The sequence below is a fragment of the Callithrix jacchus genome, chromosome 4 (assembly GCF_049354715.1).
Source record: "Callithrix jacchus isolate 240 chromosome 4, calJac240_pri, whole genome shotgun sequence".
NCBI lineage: Eukaryota > Metazoa > Chordata > Mammalia > Primates > Cebidae > Callithrix > Callithrix jacchus.
The window spans coordinates 16,639,876-16,658,548 of record NC_133505.1 but is presented as its reverse complement, the minus strand read 5'-3'; the positions used below and the strand labels follow the sequence as shown (position 1 = coordinate 16,658,548).

Genomic DNA, 18,673 nt, shown 5'->3' with positions numbered 1-18,673 from the left:
TTGAAGGTAAGGCAATTATTCAGCCATGACATATAGTACTGGAGGGGTTTTTTCTCTTCTTTTACTCAACTCTTTGATATTGCATAAGCTATTCACAAATATCAGTTGCTGTTGACATCTGCACTAACAAATATATTTAGCACAATACACCAGAGGCTGGAAAGTAAAGCTTTTAATTAACCTTTAGGGGATCTTCTAAGATCAGAAGTTTAAAAATATTGGAGGTGGGAAGGTCCCCGATGAAGGTAATACATGCATTTTCTCTTGACTTTTTGATGTGCCCACAGAGCAAGGGTTACCGCTGATGTACCTGCACCAGGCAGTAGAATATCTATTTAAAAATGTACTCATGGAATATCAGTTCCAAGAAAAAAATGTGCTTATACACTTCAATTAATTAATTAATTAATTAATTAATTAATTTTTTGAGATGGATTCTTGCTCTTATCACCCAGGCTGGAATGCAGTGGTGCTATCTCTGCTCATTGCAACCTCTGCCTCCCCAGTTCAAGTGATTCTTCTGCTTCAGTCTCCCAAGTAGCTGGAACTACAGGTGCCCACCACCATACCTAGCTAATATTTGTATTTTTAGTAGAGATGGGGTTTTGCCATGTAGGACAGGCTGGTCTCGAACTCTGGACCTCAGGTGGTCTGCCTGCCTTGGCCTCCCAAAGTGCTGGGATTACAGGCATGAGCCACTGCACCTGGCCTACTCGTACATTTTAAATGGCATCTGCCTTGCTAAAACCAGTGAGGAACATCAATAAATGTGATAAGATGATTAGTTGAAAATTGAAAAGCCCCAGTTCCAGCAAAGTTGTAAGAAGGTGTGATTTCCTCCCTCTTTCTTTTTGAATTCTTCCTTCACTCAGGGAATTCTCCTGCCCTGTGTTAGGAGACAGAAGCTCTCCTGCTGCTCCCTCATTTTCCAGAGTATGAAGGGCCCTGTTCATGCAGGCAGCCCCTCCCAACCTCACATACCCCACACCTGGATCTAAGCTCACCCACTGGGACTTCTCACCCTTGCTGTCCACATTCCAACATGATGAGAATTTCCAAGTTCCAGACATAGTACCAAGGGCATCCCATTTAATCTCCAATCATTCTTTGCAGCCGGTGTTAGCATCCCTACTGTGTACGTACAGAAGCTAAGGTGAGAAAGGCCAATGACCTGGCCAAGGAATGCACACAAGGGTGAGGCCAATCCTCTCCTTTTCTCTTTTCTTAAGGGAGGTTTCCTAGAAATAACTACTGCTTGGGTTTGCATGTTTGTTTCCAGAATCCTTTGTTGCTTAGACCTAGCCTGTGACCAGTCCCTGTCCGTTCTTCCTTTGGACTATCTGGTCCCATAGACAGCTAACCTCACTTCTGAATTGTTTCCTCCACCCTCATTGCCACTATCTTAGTCCATTTTGTGCTGCTATAACAAACCATCCCAGACTGACTAATTCATAAAGAACACAAATTTATATACTCACAGTTCTGGAGGATGGGATATATCCAAGATCAAGGTGTTGGCGTCTGGTGAGGACCGTTTTGCTGTGTCCTTACATAGTAGATGGTGGAAGGATAAGAGGGGATGAATGTTGTGTCCTCACATGGCAGAAGAGTGAGAGACTGAGCACACTCCTGCAAGCTCTTTTTATAGCAGCATTGATCCAGCCATGAGGGTAGAGCTCTCACAACCTCCAATAGGCCCCACCTCCTGACATGGTTGGATTGGGGATTAAGTATCCAACACATAAACTTTGGGGAACACATTCAGACCATATCAGCCACCCACTGCAGGCCACTCCCCAAGCTCCTCTCAGACCCATTATTCTCAAACATGTCAGCATGCTGGCTCTCAGGCTGGGGGTCAGCAGGATCAGGGACATCTACCAAGAGCCAATGAGGGATGGACGGGCAGCTGGGACACTGGAGGAAGGAGATCTCCACAACTATGGTTCTCGCTCTTCCTCCCCTCCTCTGCTCTCTCTCCCTTTCCTTTTCTCATCCCTTCTACTCTTCTTCATTTTCCTGAGATTATCAGCTGGACCAGGAACAAAACAGCTCTGGCACCTGTTGCTCTGCTAGGCCAGCACCTCCACCCCATTCTTTAGCACACACACCCACACCTCCACTTGCCTGGGCCCCTTGCCCACATCATCTGGATTTCTCTACCTGGCTGTATCATTTAGGGTCCAATCCGGAAACAGAAACCACACAGTAATTTGAATGTGGGATGTTTAATATAAAGATTACTTGTAACAGGGAAGTAATGAGAAGATGTAAAGAAAACTCTGAAGGCGACCCTGAGGCTGATGGAGAGCAACTGGGGAAGGATGAGCTTAAAGAAGACCCCTCTGCAAGGCTGGGGTTCTGACTGCATCAGAGAAGGTGTGGTTGTAGCCCACTGGGTGACAGAAAGGTTCCCTGGATTGCCCATGGTTGCTGGGCAAGGAGAAAACAATGGTCTTGGGTATGGGCAAGGAGAGAACAGCAGTCTTGGGTAGAGGCTAAGGCCCTCTGTCCCTTTCCCTCTGTTTTCCTATATGCCTGGAATCATGCCTTACTCTCCACAGACCTCCATTCTGCAAGCTGGTGGGAGAGTGCATGGAGGGCTGAGGGCTGTCAAGGGGGTACTGTCCAGCAGGGAAGTGAATACTGGGCCATGCCAGGTATGCATTAGGAACATCACGGTGAGGTGGTCACCATGGGTGGCCAAGAGGCAGGGCTGGGTCATGAACCTGAAGACTGCACACTCTGGGCACATGGCAGGGCCCATGATAAGAGTCATGCAGCTAGAGGCAGGAAAAGACAGCAGCAAGCCAGACCCCCGGAGGAAAAGCCCCTTCCTCCTGCATAGACCCAGAGCACTCTACTGACAAAGCTGAATATTGTGTTTGGTGCAAAGGAGAAACACCCGAACTCCCTTGTCACAAAGCAGGTACAGAGGGATGGATTTGGGGCTGAGAGGCAATGGGTTGCTGGCTGGACACTGGCCTTTCCCTGGTGCCCTAGTCTGGCTCACCCCATCTCCTGGATTCTGTTTCCCAGCACACGGTTTCTGGCCTGTCAGTCTGGCTGTTTGGACGGCTCCCTCCCATCTCTGCGCATTCTATTAAGGAATTCTATTCATTTCCATTAGTGAGAGCATTCTTCCTTCTCTCTTCTTGATCAAACACTACCCATTCTGCAGGCCCAGGGGAAGGCCCAGGCAGGTATCTGTGAACCGCCTCCTATTCAGTCTTCTATTGTGGTTCAGCCAGCTCTGTGACAGTGAATTCTTGTCACTTCATGAGTATCTCCTTAATTAGATTATAGCTTCCTTGAGAACAAGGAATATGTCCCTTTCCCTCTGTTTTCCTATATGCCTGGAATAACACCTTATTCTCTGTAGACCTCCAGTTGATATTACAATATGATTGATTGGTGGTGTGTGAATTTCAGGGTTAGGGGGAGCTAGTTTGGGATATAGAGATATCTGGGAAAAAATTCATTGGCTACTCCTTCCTCCACGTATGCCCTAGACCCAGTTTGGGTGCTCACTGGGGACTGAGAGCCTCCCTGACACTGAGGACTGTCTATTTTCCCCTCTGGTGCTATGAAACAGTGTGACTGCAACAGCACCAATTCATAGTGTATAGTTCCCTCCTGTAACCTGTGTACTGGTGAAGGAGATGTGAAAATGTTGGGAGCAAATGAAAATGCTTTTGACTGCTCTAACCTGAGCCTGGTAGGGGAAAAATATCTTCCTCCCTTTGTCACTTTTAAAAAGCAGAGTTCCTTTCATAATAGAGACTTATTTCTGGCCGTGAAATACTAGTGATCAAAAGGAAGTAGAGAAAGAAGATGACCCGAGTGCTTTATAAGGAACAGTTTATTGGATCAATGCCTCTTTGTCTTATTAATCTGTGTTTTCCCAAACGGCCTGTAAGTGATTCTTGAATCACTGTGATCTCAGTCTCAACAGCCAGAAGTAGGATATATTAAAAGCTTTGGCCTGGGCAATGAGTCACTTGTTTATCAAACAAGGCTCCTCTACTCTTTCTGCTGGCATTTCTGGAATGTCTCTTATAAGTTATCAATTTCTTTTTTAATCTGAGTGAGATCTTCCCTGACTACCTCCTACCATTAGACTGAGCTGATGTTCTGCTCTTGTATTTCCAGAGCATTAAAGGGTAGTAGGGAGAGTATGTATCTTGTATTGGAATTGCCAGTTAAGTCTGTCATTCGGGATTGATTCTTTTTACCTATGTACCCTCAGGATTTAAACTAGTGCCTTACAAATAGTCAAGGCTGAATAAATATTGTTTGAATAAATGGATGGTTGGATGATGAAATAGTCATGGTTCTTTTGGTGGCAAACATCAATAACCCAACTGCTAGTGACAATGTGGAATGGATACTTCTTTGTTATGTGGGACTGTCCCATGCATTGCAGGGTATTTAGCAACCCTGGCATGCCAGCAGAGCCTCCATACATTGTGACCACTAAATACGTCCCCCACATTTCCAAATGCCCCTTAGCGGGGCAGTATAGCCTCTAATTGAGAGCCACACTCTTGTAGCCACAGTCATGATCCCAGAGAAGATGGCCTGACTCTCTGTCACCTGGTATCCATATCAGTTCCTGAAAAGGATTCTGATGAGCTCTGCTTAGCTTATGTTTCCACTCTGGGCCAATCACGGTCTTTAGTCTGTTTAGGGCTTTGGCAGAGTCTGATTGTTCAATGTATAGTTATTGCTGCTGAGCAAATTACTCCAAAACTTAGAAACTTAAAATATGTATTACCACCAGGTGTGGTGGCTCACACCTGTAATCCCAGCACTTTGGGAGGCTGAGGCAGGTGAATCATGAGGTCAGGAGTTCAAGACCAGCCTGGCCAAGATGGTAAAACCCCGTCTCTACTAAAAATACAAAAATTAGCTGGGTATGTTGACATGCACCTATAATTCTAGCTTCTAGGGAGGCTAAGGCAGGAGAATCACTTGAACCCGAGAGGCAGAGGTTGCAGTTAGCCGAGATTGCATATATATATTAGGTAATATATATGTATATATTACCTAAACCAATTTCTCTGGTCAGGAATCTGCAAGCAGCTTAGTTGGGTAGTTCTGGCTCAGGGCCTCTCACAAGGCTGCAGTCAAGCTGTTGTCTGGTTCTTCTTCTCAAGGCTCAATGGGGGCTGGAGGATCTCGTCCACACTCACCCATATGGCTGCTTTCAGGCCTCACTTCCTCACTGGCTGTTGGGCACCTTGCCATGTGGCCTCTTCATAGGCTGCCTGAGTGTCCTTTTCAAATGGCAAGTGGCTTTTTCCAGAACAGCATATCCAAGAGAGAAAGAGAAAAGAAAAGAAGAGACAAGGAGAACCCACTGTAGAGGCTTCAGTCTTGTAAAACCTAACCTCGGAAGTGACACATACCATCCTTTCTGCCATCACTGGTCAGTTTAGACCAGCTGTGGTTCACTGCAGGCAAGGGCTCCATGAGGGTGTGAACACGAGGAGGTGGGACCGCTGTGCGGCGCCCTCGGAAGCTGCCTCCCTTAGACAACAAGGACACAGTCCGTGCTCGCTGCTGGATGTAGAGGGTAAAGTCCCAGGAGCAACAGCTCCAGGAAATCACAGCGGGTGGGGGGCGGCATTCCCCAAAAAGGTCATGCAGCGCAAACCGAAAGTACACATCTGCCACAAATAAATACTGCAATCTACTTCCTCATCGGCCGACTCAAGGAGGGCTGTGTGGGGTAAGTTCTAATAAAAATAGTGCTGTGAATTATTTCTGTCTATCTGTAGATAATCATTTGTCCCTTAAGGATCTTTTTCTACTGCCAACTGACATTCCTATTCAGCGCTTATTGTGCAAAAAGCTTTCACAAGCAATTCGACTGTGGGCTTATAGATAGGTTTTGGAAATCTTGGGAGTAGATCAATATTTGAGTGTTTGTTTCATATAAATTTATTCTGACAGCTGCTTACTTCCTTTCCAAAATTCTCTTTTCTTTGGTGCTCTTTTAATTTTTTGAATTTATAGTGGGGAGAGAGCATCGCTGTGTCCTAGTATGTTTCCACCGGAAAGAAGCAGAGGCAGCGTGCAGGATAGCAGGAGCAGCTGAGCTCTCCACCGGACAAGACATGGCTGCTCAGAAGGAGGTGTCTTGCTTGGTTCCGTGCATTTGGAGAGCTTTTCTGTGGTTGGTTTTCCCAGAGTCTGTGTTTCCTCATTTGGGATGAATGGCATGCAGAGGCAAGGTGACTTTTTATGGCTTTGGTCTTTCATGGAAGTACAGGATGGCTACTGAGCCATCCTGACACTCCACTGCCCTCAGGAAGGAGAAGCCACTCTTTGTCTTTCCACCAGCCCCGCCGTGCGAAGCCTGCCAGGCACTGTATAACCAATGCCCAAGACAGGTGATGAAAGGTTTGGCTTCACGGGAGCCTTCCCTCAGAGCTCTTGCAAAGTCACACAGGAGACAGATGACAAAGAAGTCTTGCTAGGGTTTACTCACACAAATGAGGGAACCGTGTTTCATGCCTCCTTCGACCAATGCAAACAAAAATGCTAGGTGTCAGACCTTGTGTTATCTAATCCTCCCCTCCCCTCCTGCCCTCCCTCCTTCTTTCCCTCCCTCCCTTCCTCCCTTCTTTCCTTTCTCCCTTCCTCCCTTCCTTCCCTCCCTCCCTCCTTCCCTCCTTCCCTCCTTTTTTCTTTCTCACTCTGTCACCCAGGCTGTAGTATAGTGGCTCAATCACAGCGCACTGCAGCCTCCATCTCCCAGGCTTTAGTGATCCTCCTATCTCAGCCTCCCGAATAGCTGAAACCACAGGCATATGCCATCACACCCAGCTAATCTTTTGTATTTGTGGTAATGATGGGGTTTCACTATGTTTCCCAAGCTGGTCTTGAGCTCCTAAGTGCAAGTGATCTGCCCGCCTCGGCCTCCCAAACTGCTGGGATTACAGCTGTAAGCTACCACATCCAGTCATGAACCCTGATTTCTTACATAAATCTTTTGTGTGGCCGGGCGCGGTGGCTCACTCCTATAATCCCAGCACTTTGGGAGGCCAAGGTGGGTGGATCACGAGGTCAAGAGGTTGAGACCATCCTGGTCAACAAGGTGAAACCCCATCTCTACTAAAAATATAAAAATTAGCTGGGCATGGTGGCGCGTGCCTGTAGTCCCAGCTACTCAGGAGGCTGAGGCCGGAGAATTCCTTGAACCCAGGAGGCGGAGGTTGCGATGAGCCGAGATCGTGCCATTGCACTCCAGCCTGGGTAACAACAGCAAAACCCTGTCTCAAAAAAAAAAAAAAAAATCCTTTGTGTAAAATTGGGCACCCCATTTCCAGTGAATATTTTGTGCAGTGTGGGAGAAGGTCTCTCCCTCTTGGGGCAGCTCAGTAGGTCACTAAGGTGACGCCAAGCTTTGCCAGTCTCTGGATAGAGATTCCCAGGAATGAAGTGTGTGGTGTAGTCTAGCAAAGACATGCAGTTCCATGCATTGGACTTTGCAACTGGCTTTCAAAAATGATTAGACATTTGAAAATGCCATCCGCCTATATTTACTCTGTTCCTGACATTTCCCACCCCTTTAGCCTTCCAGGTAGCTGAATATAGGAGAATAGAGAAGGTGAAGAAAACCACCATCATTGGTAGATATGCTCACTTTTCCTCCTGCTTGTTCTGATACAGACCAAAAAGAAGGGAAAGGAAGAGGCCATGAAGATTAATTTGGTTGTTTTAGCTGCTATTCATGAGGCCTGATGTTTCTATTTTCTATTTGCAATATTCCAGAATATTGAGGCAAAGCTTATCCGTGACTGGATGGATCCATAGAATGGGGGATCGTTCCTGGAAGTTCTGGGAGGGGTGGGGTTAGGGTTGGGATATCTTCGGAAGGGTAGGTTGGATACGGTGTGTGTCCCTGCTCTCCCCACATACTTAGGCTCTGGCTTTTGATAGAGGCTCTGGTGTGAGCAATTGGCAGGGCTTGAAAAAAGTCAAAGTCTCAAGCCTTGGTTTCAGACAGGCCTGACTTCAAATTCTACTAGCTGTGTGAGCTTGGACAGGCTACTTAACCTCTCTGGACTTCTGCTTTCTTATCTGAACAATGGAGATAATCACTGATATGGTTTGACTCTGTGTTCCCACCCAAATCTCATCTTGAATTGAAATCCCCATGTTTGGAGGGAGGGACGTGGTGGGAGGTGACTGGGTCTCGGGGGCAGCTTCCCCCTGCTGTTCTCATGATAATGAGGGAGTTCTCACAGGGTCTGATGGTTTAAAAGTGCCAGTTTCCCTTATGCTCTCTCCCTCCTGCCACCATGTAAGTCGTGCCTTGCTTCCCCTTCACCTTCTGTATGATTTTAAGTTTCCTGAGGCCTCCTCAGCCATGTGGAACTATAAGTCAATTAAACCCTTTTGTTTATAAATCACTCAGTCTCAGGTAGCATCTGTATAGCAGTGCGAGAATGAGCTAATAAACTTATAGTACTTCCTTAACCCACAGGGCTGGAGACAGGACGGAATCGGGTAATGCAGTGATTGGCGGGCCTTGGGGAGGGTCTGTTCTCTTGTTCTAGAGCCCAGGGTGGGCCGTCCTCACAGCGTGGCCCCAGGGGCTCCTGGGTCCAGAATGGCAGAGCTGGTGTGTCCTTACTGCTCACAAGGTAGGCAGGCATCCTTCCTTGGCTTTTTTTTGAGTTGGAGTCTTACTCTGTGGAGTACAGTGGCGTGGTCTTGGCTCACTGCAACCTCCACCTCCCAGGTTCAAAAGATTCTCCTGCCTCATCTTCCCAAGTAGCTAGGATTACAGGCACCTGTCACCACACCCAGCTAATTTTTGTGTTTTTAGTAGAGACAGGGTTTCACCATGTTGGCCAGGCTGGCCTCAAACTCCTGACCTCAGGTTATCCGCCCACCTCAGCCTCCCAAAGTGCTGGGATTACAGTCATGAGTCACCGTGCCCAGCTCCTCTTTGGCTCTTAAGGGTCAAAATCCAGTGTTGTGGTTGCTGCTGTTTTTAAATCAGTCTTCATTATTTTCCTTTCGATGGAGGGAGGCTGTGATGTCCCAAATGCTTCATCTCGGGCGGTAGGATCAGCATAGCCCTTGGAATTACCTGCCACCTACAGTGTTACTGGAAGGAGCAGCACTCTGCCACACATTCTTTTTTTGAGATTTTGCCTCAGTAAATCCTTCCGAGGCTCAGGCAGACAATTCATCCTATCATTTGATCAGGGTTTTTTTGTTAACAGATGAAAGGTAGTAATTGTGGAATGCAGCTTGCAGGGAGTAAACAAAATACTTCCCTGACTAATAAGCCTTTCATTCATTTTCTCAATCTCCTGCTGGGTTTGTCTTTTTCTTTTTTAAAATGGAAAAATCATTTTGTTGTTTTTTTCCCCCTCATTGAAAGAGCTTAATGGAAGAAATATTCTAGGATATTTAGTCCTCTGCCTCCTTTCTCCTCCCTGAAGCTCTGTTTCAATCATATCAAACTGACTGCAGCCGGGGCTTCAGAAGCCAGCTGGGAATAAAACAGGATGGAGTGAAGCACCACCCTGCCCTTTGCACGGTGGGGCAGGCTTTGTCCTAGACCCCAGAACAGTGGCACTGAGTGTTCTATGTCCAGAGCCTTATGCAAATGCCTACACGCTTCTGCCTACTTCCCACCCTGATCTATAAACTGGAGCACCAGTGCCTGAAGGCCACGCTCATCAGGAGTGGGGGCCCAGAAAACAAGCTCCGCGCAGCCCCTGCCTACAGGAGCTCTTGGTTTGGTCTGCAGAGGAAGTACAGGCATTAGATGGGAGGCCATGGGGGCCACATTACTAACAGCTGTGATGAATGAGGCTTGGAGAAAGTAGGGGAGCTCTGAGTGATGGGGTTGGGATCTGCTCTGCCCTGGATGCTCAAGGTCAAGGCAAATCACTTGAGAAAGGCATGGCTTGGAGCTCTGTTTCGACAATCGTGTTTGAGATTGAACTAAGAGAAGAAGAAAAGTGAAGAACAAAGCAGGCAGCAGCCCTATTTGCCAGCCATCGGCCTCTCAGTGAGTGCTTTTATTTATTACTGGAGCCCAGGCTCTTTCTTTCCCTGAGTTTCTGCGGACACTGACAGGAACGAGATGAAGAGGCTGGAAGCACGGGGCTGTAGACCGATCCTCAGCCTCTAGAAGCGGGGCCTTTGAAAGGCCAGCCCTTGGGTCCCTGCTAAGGCAAGCAGCGTAGCCCGGCAGTCTGAGCACAGCCTTTCTACTCACACTGGGGACTAACTCGATGACATCCCACCCACCTTTGGGTTTGCTCACATTTGCTGTCGGGACCAAGACATAGCCATTGTCTTGGCCTTTCAGCTTTTGAACACTTTCCTCTACTTCCTCTATCAGACACTATCTAAATGACACCAATAAGTGAAACTGAACCAGTTAGATCTGTGGCCCCGTTTACAGTGTGGCAATGAGTGACAGTGAAGGTGGCTTCCCTGGCCCCTCCCGGATGTTCAATTCACTCCTGCGTCAGTGAGCTCACCCCTGGCGACTGCCACATTAGCACCTTACTCTAATAACTTTCCTGGCAAAGGCAGAAGTGACAGCCCAGCCTGAATCATTACATCACTCCCCAACCCTTTCACAGCATAGACCGCCTCCCACGGTTTGCCACGGCATCTGAAAACACTCGTGGTGCTGAGCCTGGCATTGCCGCTGGCAAGGATGTGGCCCCTGCTGCTTTTCTGGCACCTGCTCCACCCACCTTCACTTAGCCCATGTTCTAGGAAAATTGTACCCACTTTTTCCTGAACATTCTCTGCCTCTTCCCACTTCTCTGCTTTTTCTTAAAAAGTTCTGCTACAGCAATACCCTCCACATCTCTACCTGCTGAAATCCCATCGTCCTCCAGGACACAATGCAAACGTGATTTTCCTGATGAAGCCCTCTGTGATTTCTGTAGCCAAAAGTGATTCTGGGCTTCCTTATGACTTTCTGAGCCTGTGTCCCCTTGTTCCTTCCTGACCATGGTTCACACCCTGAGCCCTCATCTTTGATGTGGGTCATCAATTTTCTGGACCAACTTTTTAACAACAAATATGCATTGAAGGCTTACAGCGATCCTACTGCATTGCAGATATTGGCAATGGAAAGAGGAATAAGAGACTGAATGTGTCTTTGAGGACATCAAAAATCCAGTGGACAGACAGGCAGGTAAACCGCTAATTAAAATAAAATGTGCTAAGACACAGGAACAGGATTCTGGGAGTACACGGAGATGAACAAGGGCCCAAAGCTGCTGAACTTCCTGGTGTGTGTGAGGAATAGTCGCTAGTCTCTGGGGGCTGGAGGAAGGACTTGTGTAGGGGTACATTGGGAAGTGAAGCTGGAAAACCACAAACCCAGATTGTAAGGGAATTTGTGGGTCAAGCTTTTTTGCAGGCAATAAGAAAGCATCAAAAATCATGGAGCAGGGGAGCAATGGGTCAGAGCTGTGCTTCACAAAGACTCCTTTGACCTGAGCAGGTTCTACTCCTGGCCCAATTGCAGCTGTTAGTTTTGGGCACCGAGCAGCCGCAGGACGCCTGGCTCTTCCCTGGCAGCAGTGGGGTTCTGTCACATCAGCCATCAGTAGGGAGTTCCTGTCTCATTGCTTACACATACATTCCAAAAGCCAAGTGCAGGAAGTGAGTGTGTGGATTAGGAGTGTGTCCAGGCAGAGATGCTGGCCCCAGCAGGGCCTATAATCATAGTGGGGTCCACATATGGCCTGTTAAATCCTGCCTACTCCTCAGTAGGCATTGAGAAATGAGCAGACCCCATGGCATGAGGTGGGAAGAACCAGGATATGGCTATGAACTGTAGATACTAGGACTGCCCTGCCTAGGGTGATTGAGGAGCTACTCAGGGCCAGGTAGTAGCCTAGGTCCATGGAGTGGACCCACACTGGAAGGGCGAGGCGTGCTCAAGTATGAGCTATGTAAGCCTACAGGTCTTGCCTTGTTGACTAGGACCCGGACATGGTTGGCAGCAAAGAAAATGCCCAAGGGCAGCTGGAGCTTGCAGGAGCCCAGAAGTATATATGGGTCACTGGATCCTCACAGGGAAGGGGGTACAGCTGAATTCCACCCTGTGTGGTCTAGGATGCTGATTTATTTCCTGTTGCTGTCAAATCAGGCTCGGATGCTAGAGGGGGGCAGCCGCGGCTGTGGGTGGCTGGAGAAGGCAGAGGCAGGGGAAATGAGGCAGGGCTGACAGTTGTCCTGGTATCGTGTAGACTTTCTTAAATTAGCTGTGCAGAGAGGAAGTAGGAAAGAAGAGCCAGAAAGTCAGCAGCCAGACTCTTCCATACCATCTGGGATGGGAAGCAGAAAGCTGCCAAGAAAAGCCATGTGCTGGAGCTAATTGGTAGGACTTGGAAGCAGAAGTAACATAGCACCCTACTAAATCAAGAGGCTTTTTTCTTTTCTTTTTGTGTCTCCCTTCTTTTCTTCTTTTTCTTTTCTCTTTCCTTTTCGTTCCCTTCTCTTTTTTCCCCCTCTCGCCCTTCCTTTCCCTTCTCTTCCCTTCCCTTTCCTTCACTTCCCTTTTCCTTTCATTCTTTTCTTAAACATGGAAATCTGTAGAGCCTCAAAGAAATGGTACTGCTAGGAAATTACAGACCTAAACATTTGGGATAATAACGTAAACCAGCGAGCCAAGATTAAGCTGAGTCACATTTGATAGTTTAATGTAAGGAGATGCTAACTTAGAAAGCTGGAGTTTAATTTTTAAAAATCTTGCTACAAATTGGATTACTAATTTGTAATGCTATTTTAAGGGATATTATCTTTAAGAGAAAATCATTGCAATTGGATCATTGCATGCCTTGAATTCTTAATTTAAAAAAATTACTCATGATGAGGAATAGTTAACTGTGAAGTCTATGCCACTGTATCGGGTACAACCAGCCGCCTGGTGTAGGGAACACTCCATGTCTGAAAGGGATTAAGGAGTTTTTAGAGAGAAACATTCTTTTTAACCTTATTCAGATACCTCAAAGGTCTCATAGAGAATTTGTACTTCTCAGGGGCGAAGTTTTTCTTTTGTGCTATTGTATCCCCGAGCAGATGAGGGGACCAGGGCTTTAAGGAGTTGTAACTAAGCTGACAGCTAGTGGTTTGCAAAGCCAGCATCTAACAAGACTTTCTCCTCCCCTTCTTATTTCCTTCCCCCCCTCCATTCTTCCTTCTTTCCATCCATTTACTCTTTGCTTATGGCTCTAGTTCTTTTTATTTTTATTTTTCCCTAAAGAATATCAATGTAGGACGGAACTGCTCTTTCCAAACCTCCCTATTATGTTTCTGTTTCTCTAGAGATAGAGGACAGGCATCATAAATTGCAGAATAAAACTTCAATAAACCTTTGGGTTATGAAACATGTATATCCCAGACCATCTTCTGGGGTAGAGACGATATACACATTTTGTGTAGTTGAAATGTCTTCATTGAGGGCAGAGTTGCAAGTCTCACATGACTTTTCTCTTGGAAACAGCTGTTTTTTCTTCTTCTATGGGAGCCTCAGAAAAATACCTGCCTGGACTCAAAGTTGCAGAGACATGGTTCTTTGGGAGCTGAGTTGGCCTCTTCACTGTAACCATAGAGAATGGTGTGCAGTGGAGACCTTGAGGGAGGCTTGACCCCTGGACTCCAAGAGTAGCCAAACCTCCTGTTATCCCCAAGCTTTCATCAAAACTTCATTAACCATTACAATCTATAATTAGAATTAACAAGTAGTACAGGGTTCAAGCTTGGGGAGAGCCAGATGGCTGATGAGGTGCCCCTCACAGTGAGGACAACATTCCTGGGGGAGTCCCAGGAGTACAGGGCTTGAACCACTGTTTTCAGGGCATTATTGGGCGTGTGAGCCTTGAAGGGCAGAGGAGTCTGGGAAACCCGAGTGTCAGGCAGATCCATGGAACCACTCTTCCCTCTTCCCACCCTAGAGTCACTGGCTGAGATTCCTGGCAAGAGGAGACAGGATGTCAGCCTGCCTCCTGCCGTCAGAAAGGGGGCCAGCAGCAGGCGTGAAGTCAGCTTCACGGAGGTGGGTGGACCAGAGCTGTGACTTGAACAAAGCACGTCCTTCCCGTTGTCCACTTCCCTGCACCCTGTTACTTACCGTTTGCTCTCCTACCAACACTCGATGTTACACTCTTCTGCTTATGCTCGGATTTCTCTCTCCCCAGCCAGGCTGAACCTCCATGAAGGCATCCTTCCTCTACCCAGGTGTCCATACATTCCTGCAGAAGAGCAGCCCAGTGCCCAGAGTCCTGCGGTTTTCTACAAGCCTGTTTGAGGTACAGCAGAACCATGGCTTAGAGACTTGGGATCAGAAAATCAGAGAATGCCCAGTTGCTCAGCCCAGAATAGGCTGCTCCACACCAAGTCTACCCCCCTGAAGATCCACCTGTCCCTCATTTTTCTAAAATATGGACAGGTGAAGAATCTGAAGGGGGAGAAGACAATTCCCAAGAGTGTAAAAAAGTCACCCCCAGCAGAAACTGCCCCTTTAAAAAAGTCACACAAATTGGGGGGACAATCCACTGGATTTCAGTTCAGCATTTCTGGAATCAGAAAAATTTGGATTTGAATCACTCCCTGGCTGTATGACCTTGGGCAAGCTCTTTTACTTAATGTGATTTTCAGAACAACTGGAGAAGGAGGTGTTTTCATTTCCATTTAAAAAATAAGGAAACTGAGGCTGGGTGCAGTAGCTCATACCTGTAATCCCAACATTTTGGTAGGCAGAGGTGGGAGGATCGCTTCAGCCCAACAGTTTGAGACCAGCCTGGGCAACATGGCATAACCTCTACAAAAAACAAAAAAAATTAGCTGAGTGTGGTGGTGCATGCCTGTGGTTCCAGCTACTTGGGGAGGCTGAGGTGGGAGAATCGCCTGAGCCCAAGAGGTCAGAGCTGCAGTGACCCATGATTGCACCACTGCACTCCAGCCTAGATGATAGACTGAGACCCTGTCAAAAAAAAAAAAAAAAAGGAAATGAGACGAGAGACTAACTGAGGCTTTGGGAGTAAAATGTGTGGTGTGGCCCACGTCCACCTGCAGTATGTGGAACGTAAAATGTGTGGTGTGGCCCACGTCCACCTGCAGTATGTGGAATGTAAAATGTGTGGTGTGGCCCACGTCCACCTGCAGTATGTGGAACGTAAAATGTGTGGTGTGGCCCACGTCCACCTGCAGTATGTGGAACGTAAAATGTGTGGTGTGGCCCACGTCCACCTGCAGTATGTGGAATGTAAAATGTGTGGTGTGGCCCACGTCCACCTGCAGTATGTGGAACGTAAAATGTGTGGTGTGGCCCACGTCCACCTGCAGTATGTGGAACGTAAAATGTGTGGTGTGGCCCACGTCCACCTGCAGTATGTGGAACGCGCTCAGTGTTCAGAAGGTACTTGCTGTTGTTAGGGTTTATTTCCTTGGATTAATGACGATGATATGAAGAAATCTCATGTTTCTATAGCTCTTCAGAATTTACAAAGGACTTTTAATTATCCTTCAGAGAGTGGTATCCATTTAAAGAGTTGGTCCTGGAGAAACAGGCTTTGGCTTCCTTACAGGCAATTGATTTTTTTTTTTATTTTAAGAAAGATAAGTCCTTTCTGACTCCTTACTCACACTGATGCTCTTGTTGTGTGCCACTGAAAAGAGGCATGGTCTTCTTACAAAGCCCTGGGAGAGCACAGCTATCTCCTTTTGATCCCAGTGCCCCCACCTGACTAAGACCAGAGATACCAAGAGAGGCAATGGTATAGAGACCCCCACTGGGGCATACCGTGTGGAGACAAGGAGGGGCTGGATGCATACTCCTCAAATGGAAGAGCTTTCCCATGAACCCCAGTTCCTTATTCCCGGACCCTAAACAATTTATCATTTCATTTCTGTCTTTTGGTCTTCTGCAGTAGGTTGAATGGTGTCCCCCTCCCCAACAAAAAGCACATCCACTAGGAGTCTGACTGTAATTTTATTTGGAAAAAGGGTCTTTTTGGATGTAATTAAGAATCTCAAGATGAGATCATCCTGGAGTATTCAGGTTGGCTCTAAATTCGATGGCAAGTATTTGTATAAGAGACAGAGGAAGAGAAGATATGGGCACACAGAGGAGAGGGCCATGTACAGATGAAGGCAGAGATCAGGTGAGGCTGCCACAAGCCGAGGGATGCCTGGAGCCACCTGAACTAGAAGAGCAATTTTCCGCAGAACCTTCAGAAAGAGAACGTGACCCTGCTGAAACTTTGATTTTTGGAGTTCTAGGTTCCAGAACTTCAAGAATAAATGTCTGTTGTTGTAACCACATAGTTTGTAGTAATTGGTTACAGCAGCGCTAGAAAACTAATATACCATCTCTCTTTCTCTCTGACACACACACACACACACACACTCCACCTTTAAAAAAAAAAGGAAGAAGAAGAAAAAAAGTCAAGTGGGAGAAATATTGAAGTATTCATTTGCACAGAAAAGTAACATCTCCCGTACTTGAGGGTGAGACTCCTAGAAGGAATCTCCCCACCTTACTCTTTCTCTGCTCCCTCTAAAAGGTTGCAAAAAGGCTTGCGGGCTTATTCAGTCATTTTAAGTGCTTCCCCCATTTGTATTCCCTTCAAACTCATCCATTTCTCTCAATCACAGAAGGGACTTGCTGAGCAGAGCCTGACATTTTCCAATTCTTGGGTCTGTGCCTGGAATCAACAGCCCTCACCAGGAAGGAAGAATCAACTCCCAGGATGTTAGTGCAGAAGCCCTTAGGCTGCCTGGCTGTGGCTACCCTTACCTCCCCTGAAGCCAGTGCAGGGTGATGCCAGGCTCCATGTGAAAAGATGGGTGCTCACCGAGCAGGATCATGAATCCTGCCTAAGCAGTCCTTGGAGCTTCAGGAGAGTCGACACTAGAGTGGTCCCCTTCTCTCAGGATGGCTAACTTTAAGAAAGGTTAGACAAATTTAGGGTGCAGCTTTGTGTCTGTTTGCTGGCCAAAATTTTAGTTTATGCAAAGCCCACAAGATTTCTGAAAGCTTTCTTATCCATGTATGGGTCCAAGGTTTCCATGATGGGGAATAAGGCCCCAGTGTGGCTGACAACACTGGTTCATCAAATGAGCTAGACTTGGTGCAGGGTAAGTAAAAATAAAAAACTATGCTTCCTTGTCATCACCTCAACTCACCCACATATATATATCTCCAATTCACAGCTTTCCTAACCAGGTTTAAGTCTTAATAAGCAGTCTCAGTCTTTTAGGGTCTAGATTAATCTGATATAAAAGCTCTCAGGTCTCTCATTTAAAGTTTCTTGCCCTCTGTCCAGCATCGACCTGCATTGGTCTTGGAAACCCACAGTGGGGGAGACAGCAGAGCTAGCTGCTGCTTCAGGATTAGTCTACCACCCTAAACTCATATCCCATCCCCCAGACTGGCCTGGTCTCCATGAGGAGGTAGAGGAAGAATGGGGAGACAAAGTGTAGGAAGGGGAGACAGTACCCAAATGCTAGCTCTGATTATGGTGAGTTCTGTGAAAATGTCCCTCTGGAAAATCACCTTGGAGTCCCCTGCTCACTGCACAGTTCAGGGGTGCAGAGGTGCAGGTGATGCCCCCTGCATGGCTCATGGGTGCAGGTGACACTCACTGCATGGCTCACGGGTGCAGGGGTGCAGGTGATGCCTTCTGCATGGTTCCCAGGTGCAATGGTGCAGGTGGTGCCCTCTGCATGGCTCACAGGTGCAAAGGTGCAGGTGGTGCCCTCTGCATGGCTCACAGGTGCAATGGTGCAGGTGATGCCCTCTGCATGGCTCACAGGTGCAGGGGTGCAGGTGACATCCACTGCATGGCCCACAGGTGCAGTGGTACAAGTGATGTCCCCTGCATGGTTCATGGGTGCAATCATGCAGGTGATGCCCCATGGGCCTGCCATTTTGATTGCTCCTCCCAGCTTCTGCTTTTGGAGATCCACAGTCTCTTCATTTGTGGTCACTTCTGGCTGCAGGTGGACCTGTTGGGAGAGACCCTTTCAAGACAGCTCAAGCCTGATAACCTTCTGCAGCATCCACTCTGGTTCATGGGGAGCACGCAGTCACTCCTCTGAACTCTGGGAAAGCAGGCTGCTCACACTTTGTTCTCCCACCCTGCAGCCAAGGGGGCCTTAGGTCAGACTTTTGTTTTCAGAATGCTACAGACAGGCTGAGATCAGGCACCCTCTCTCTCTGGGTCCTCCAGATTCCAGGGGCCACATCATGCTCTGCAAGTACCTCCTTAAAAACCCCCTCACCTGACCTAGGAACCCCTCTCCTTTTCCTAACAAGGATGAGGGAACACCCAGCCCTCCAGATCATCAGGAATCTGCCTTGCAGATCACTCTCACCCCAGATGCAGAACCTGCAGGCAGCCCTGGGCTTGAGGTCACACACTTGTTTTAGGGAACCCATCGGCAGTCCTCTGGCATCTTTTGTTGAGTGCGGATGCATTTGTCACCTCTGAATCTCCTCTTTGGGGCCGCCGTGGAGGACTCACCGACTACACCTTCAGAGCACTCTCATTCCCTCAGTCCTCCCTGTGGCCATTCTACATCCTTTTTAACCCTTACTGCCAGGCATTCATGCATTCTCCTTCAGCTCAGAAGCTCCCCCAAGGAATAACTGATGCACTCCAGT

The 18,673-nt window shown here is 47.5% G+C and overlaps 1 protein-coding gene across 10 annotated transcripts in view; it reads left to right on the top strand.

Moving 5' to 3' along the window:
• The window catches only part of LOC108591112 (uncharacterized), a 147,120-nt gene that overhangs the window by 102,453 nt on the left and 25,994 nt on the right, over positions 1 to 18,673 (top strand). For all 10 annotated transcript variants that reach the window (XM_078368320.1, XM_078368323.1, XM_078368322.1 and 7 more), the window contains exon 2: positions 14,205 to 14,315. The gene's annotated coding sequence lies outside the window, so the exon portion shown is untranslated. The remainder of the gene's footprint in view (positions 1 to 14,204; positions 14,316 to 18,673) is intronic.